The sequence below is a fragment of the Lygodium microphyllum genome, chromosome 2, assembly GCF_053477565.2.
Source record: "Lygodium microphyllum isolate KBCC chromosome 2, Lygodium_microphyllum_v1.1.10, whole genome shotgun sequence".
Classification (NCBI taxonomy): Eukaryota; Viridiplantae; Streptophyta; class Polypodiopsida; order Schizaeales; family Lygodiaceae; genus Lygodium; species Lygodium microphyllum.
In genome coordinates this window covers 2,049,004-2,055,284 of record NC_141136.1, presented here as the reverse complement: position 1 = coordinate 2,055,284, position 6,281 = coordinate 2,049,004, and positions in this window count along the sequence as shown.

Below are 6,281 nucleotides of genomic sequence, written 5' to 3'. Positions count from 1 at the left end.
TAGAACCTATCAGAACATCACAAAGCTCATATTTCTACTGAGAATCATCATGAGCTTCCAAAACATAATAAATTTAATCCAAAAACACTTTCAAGCACTTCAAAAATAACCAAACATCACTCAAAATCCATCAATAATCAACCATTCATGCCTCAAAAACAACAAAAATCAACAAAAAAAAAACAGTCTTTTCCACTCTCAACATATCTCCACACCTAGAAAGAAAGCGTTCTCGCGACCTAAGGAAGAGAAGAATATAAGTTCAATAAAGAGATAAATTCAATCTTTTTTAGCATCTTTAATAATCCACTTAACCACGACCCTAGCATATCACATGTGTCTAAGAAAGAATACAACTAAAGGAAAACACCGTTATTCAGCAACACATCTTATAAACAATAGAAAGTCATGACAAATTTGTACATGATATAAGAGGTTCTTCAGCGTGGCATCGTAGGCTTTCCATCCACCATGACCATCAGTATTAATAGTTGAAAAGAGAGTTCTCAAACAAATCCAATATTCAACTAGCACGAACTCATCTTATAAAAATTAATACAGCACGAACACAAAACAACCATCTGAATGGCACCTCCAAAAGAGAGATATATCAGATGCATAAAATATACATCCAAGGGTATCAGTGAAGATGATCCCTCTTGAAAGATTGATGATTACGAAAATGATCAATGGATAAGGATTCATCTACAAAATATTTTGGAGGATTCTGAAAGAATTGAAGGCAACACATCCTTTCTAGCAAAACAAGGTATCTGCTAGGTAGACAAAGGGCATGCAAATATAGGACATCCAGTTGTTGGGAATCTATGTTCACATTGACATTCATACAAAGCTTGGGAATGGCCTTTTGATCGTTATGGGAATGCCTATGCATATATGCTATGTACCAAGCAAAATGGGCTGTCAATCTCACCGAAGGATTTAGAGATTGTGAATATTGTTGGGAAAAATGGAGATAATTTTGGTACGCTTGACTAGTAGTTGTCTAGTCCCCTGGAATTAAGGGCCAATTAATCTGTGGTCTTGTAAGAGAATCAATTGAGCTCCATCCTCTTCTTCTTGGAATTTGTTGATCAAATCCTTCATACCCACTAACCAACTGAGAGGGTTGAGAAATAGAAGTGGTAGGAGATGGAAGAGGAACGAGTAAAAGATGATGAAGAGATGGGTAGGAAAAATCATAAAATGAGGAATAAGCTAAAGAAGGATTAGCTAAAAATTTAGGCGAATCAGTTAAGAAAGGTGTTAATTGATAAGTAAGGAAAGTAGACATTATATGGATATATGGGGAAGGACAAGGTGGAGAAGGGGAAAAGACTCGATCTTGAATGAAAGAACAATAGATAAATATTGGAATTTGAGGAGCTCCCTGAGGTTGGAAAAGGAGAGGTAAGATGACTACTGATTTGGATTGATAAAGGGAAAAATAAGCATCATAGCGATGGGCCATTTATTGATAATAAAATAAGCTAGGAACAAAGGGACCGAAAATAGATCATCGATGGTAGGCATCAAAGAAGGATGAATAAAATGGATGGTTCTTGGAAAGATAAGCTAAAAGATCCACCCTCAGTTGGTTAGTGTTATGCATATGAGTAGAGGTTGTATTCTGTTGTTGGTTTAGGACTACAAAATCAATCATTGAATTCCATAAAGTGTCACGGCAAGTAGCCACTTTAGAAGAATAGTGTTGGAATATTTCATCTATCCTCAACTCCAAATGGTTGACTTATAAGACAGCTTATAAGACCACATCCCCTACATACCAAGCTAGACCTACATCATCTGGAATTAATAGATTACCTCATAGATACATATAAGACAGTAGCATGGTATCCGAAGTCACAGAATCTTCAAAGTCCATACGGACAACTTCTGTCAGCAAATTAGAAGACCAGGCTCCACTCCAACCATCCTCTGGAAGAGGTAGATCCATCATTGAGAGCTTAATATAGAAGGCCAACTTCTGCAGCTGATAGTGGATAAAAAAGGAATGATAGGGAGGAGCATACTCCTGAAATAGCTCAAATGTATACCATAATAAATCCATCTCGGACTACAATATTTCCAATTTAGCTTGAAATAATGGACATAACGTGGCCTGTCTCTGGAGAACTGCCAAGTCCATAGGGGTTAAAGAATGAACTAGTTGCACAATAGGGCTATGTGAAGAAGAACGTGAATGGACTAGTTACTTTAATGTGTTGAATTTGGTTTCGGCTCTCGTCTAAGGTGGTATTTGGTATTTTAAGCTCCTTTGTCTGGGCAGTTAACAAGGCCTGAAGCTCGTGAGATTCTTTCAACAATCCATCTTGTTCCTCAATTACATTAACCACTTGAGTGTTAGTGTCAGCCAACTGAGTGTGCAAAATAGAAATTTCCATTTTCTGAGCATCAATGATCTTAGTTTATTGCTCCATTTGGGTACAAAGATCAGAAAAGCGTTCATGAGCAGAAGGAGCTTTGCATTTTCTTTTGTCAGCTCTTCTTTGGTTTGTTGGACTTCATCATAGCAAGAGAAATATAGCTGCTGGATACATGCAGTCACTGAGAGCTCAATAGAACGCTGAACATCTTGACATAGGAAGGGAATTGCATCTCCAGTTACCAAGTGTTGTACTGAAGGGATGGGAATCTCCAGAGTACCCTCACGATGTGCTCTGAAAAGATTTGGCATTGTGAGGAAAACTGGTAGGTGACTGCTAGATTGATCAAGAACGGGGATCGGAGGAGAAGCTGGGGCTGATTCAGCCACTCATTTTAAGCATTTCCTCTAAACTACCACATGAGGGATAGGATCAAGATCCTCAATGACGACATCAAAGTGTTCAGTAGGGGGAGGAGCATATGGTGGATCAACTACCAAGGTAGGAACTTCCTTCGAAGGGGTGGCATATGCCAAAAAGATAGAAACATAGGATCCAAATGTAACATTAGTTACATTACCCCTGGTAGCTCTAACAAAGTGTTGATTCATTTTGGACAGAAGGTAGGAACTCCAAGAAATAGTTTATGCTTTTTAACACGATTCTAGAAGCTGTAAACAACTCCTTTGAAAGGTAATTAGAGGGTGTCTTAGTAGGCATAAACCTGTCATGAAGGAACTGATATAGGTGCTTCCACACAGGACTGGAGATCATGGAGACACTGATGCCAAGAGTGGTAAAAAATTTCTTGGGATCCAACACATCCTGTGTGTGCTTTTGCAACAATTTAAGGATATCCTCATTCGAGAACAGTTGTCTAGTAGTAGGGAAAGAGTCTCCCCGATAGGGTAACGATAAAGCCTTTCCCAAACTTTTAAGCGTCAATTGGACAACAGTTTCTTTGATAGGACCAGAACTCTTAATGTAAGAGGCTAGAAACTGATCACAAGCATCAGTATCCTCTAGAATGAGTGGTAATAAGTGTGAGATGAACTTTGTTAAGCCTGCTTTGCCAATAAGTTCAGACTCCAATAATAAAGAATAATCGTGAGAGATCAATGGAACGTATTGGATTGGAGGAGGAGCTTGAGGCACCATTCAGATAGATTACACACACACCACACACGCAGACAATCACATGGAATGCCTGCAAAACAACAGAATATCCATAAAAAAGAAAACGACCAGAATAAGCACACACAAACGTGACTAACTAGCTGACCACCCCAAACAATCCACATTCTAGAAAAAATTCGGCATGACCTCTACACATATGTGACTGAAAGCTTCATGCTATGCAACAAACATGCACCCGAGACCTTGTATCAGGCAAAAAAGAATACTATAGACCGCACCTGTAATCATATCATATAAGCAAACCATAATACCTCAATAACCCACTCAGGACATAACCATAACTTCGGTAAGCAATGACAGCTCAAAAGACTGCATGTGCCCATCCCACGAAGCGCATTTATTGAAAAAGGAAAAAACTGCAGCGAGAGGGGAATGATTTTAGTGAAGGGTTCGTTTTAATAAATTATTAAAAATGGGTGAAATTTTATTAGGTTGTAAACCTTAATAAGAAAACAATGCTTCCTTCTTAAAATATTAATTACAAATTATTAGGGTGAAACTGTGCTTTTAACGAATCCCGGACTTCAATTCCCAGACTGGGTCTCTAAATGCATATTCATTAATTAAAAATTAAGTGTATGTTTAGCATTTTTTGTGTAGTACGTGTACTTGTGACGACGGGTTCATTTTTAATAAACTTAGATGTGTCTGTAGTGCACAAAGCATGTGCTAAGTGAATGGTTGGTTCATTTTTGATTGTTTAGAAAAATGTGTGTTTGGCGTGAGTGCACGTGGAAAAGTGGATGATTTAAGTTCATTTTAACCATTAACAGTGGTTAAGCGGTGACAAAAACAAAGAGCAGGACATATAAACACTTGACAAGGGTGTGTATGCAAGAGATTGAGGGCACACGGATGGATCCCAAGATGCAATGAGTCCAACAAAAAAGCAAAAGCCACTACTGAAAAAAAATGAAACACCTTATTCTTTAAAAAAAAATATAAAGGCAAGATTAGTTGGGTCATATTTGGTTTAGTTAATTCGGATTAGTATTTTAGTGTTATTATCATTTTTATTGTTATTTATGTGTTTCTTTTTTTGTGGTTTGTGTTTGTACTTGTGTTTTTTTAAAAATGTTTAATTTATTGTGGTTTTTTAAAAACAAATTTAATAACTAAATTTTAGCAATCAATGATGCGTAAGAATTGAACCATTGGGCTTCAACAATGGATCTGTATTTTTCAGTAAAATTTTAGCCTATTTTTGGAATTTAAAATAAAATTTTTTATGGATTTAGGTAAAAATTTAACATTTTGACCTAAAAATAATAGGGTGATCATGTATCAAGACTTTTTCAGCTTATAAAAATATTCCAAAAACAACCAAATGCATTGATGGAAAATTTTTTGGTGATTTTTTTGAATTAAATTGTGATTTTTATTGATTTTAATGTTTTTTTTAATTTTCAATGAATTTTGAGGGATTTAAATTATCTGCAATTAATTCTCTGTATTATAACCAACAAGATAAACCAAAAAATTCTCAATTTGGTAAGGAAAATTGCAGCTATTTTTTGTTTTTAAATTGAATTTTTAAGGGTGTTAATGGGTTTTTAAAGGGTGTTAGGTGTTTTTTTTCGGGTGTTAATGGGTTTTTTAAAAAATAAAAAAATAAAAGAAGGTACCCGGGCTATGTGTGAACATTAACATGTGCTCGGACGTCACGCACCACCGCATGAAGAAGACCAGACGCGCGTCCTTGCATGTGAAGACGTACAAACGACACTTGAACACAATACAAACGCACCCGCGACACGCACGAACAACTGTGAATACAAATACATAGAAAAGGTTTGGCACACCCACACACACGAACAAGCATGGGAATACTACCACACGGAGAGGGGGCGACATGCAGGCACACCCTACACGTGACTGGGGGTTTACAAGGGGGTGTGGGCATAACAGGGTAGGAAAGGCCGGACCTGTGAAGAGGGTTGGTGGGGGTAGTGTGTGAATAGGACTTTTTTAAAAAAAACAAAAATATGGTGGGAGGGGCCTACGATGGCTGTTGACAACGACAGGAGGAAGGTGGGGAAGGGTAGGAGGAGGGTGGAAAGGAGGAGGAGGATGATGATGAAGAGGAAGGGGTGGAGGAGGTGGGAGGGTGCTTGGAGGAGGCGAGGGAGGCGGGTGGGATGGGAGAGGCATGGGAAGGAGTGTGGCGGTGGAGGGAGAGGGCAGGAGGCAGATATGACGGGCGGGCTTGGAGGGAAGATGGCAGGGCAAGAGGCGGATGTTGTGGGTGGGCTTCAAGGAAAGGCAACAGCACAAGAGGTGGATGCCGCAAGCGGGCGACTGGCTAAACAGTAGGCTAGCGGGGGCTTCGACGACTCGAAGGTGTTGGTAGTGTGGTGATGATGATGCTACAGGGTGGCCGATGGCAAACTAACGCCAGCAGTGGCCGTGGAGGTGGCGGCGGTGGCGAGCCCCTCGAAAAGGGAGGGAGGCAAAAGACGGAGGGAGGAGAGGAGAGGGAGAAGATGGGAAGGAGGAGGGAGAAGAAAAGGAGGGGGGAGGAAGGAGGGAGGCAGGAGAAGGAGGGAAGAAAGAGAGGGGGAAGGAGGGGAGTGGGACAAGATGGGGAAGGAGGTGAAGCAAAAGGTAGGGCAAGGGGAGGACGGAGGGAGGAGGGGGAAGGAGAAACGCAGGGGTGAGGGGAGAGAGAAAGAGAGGCGAGGTAAAGAAAGAGAGAGA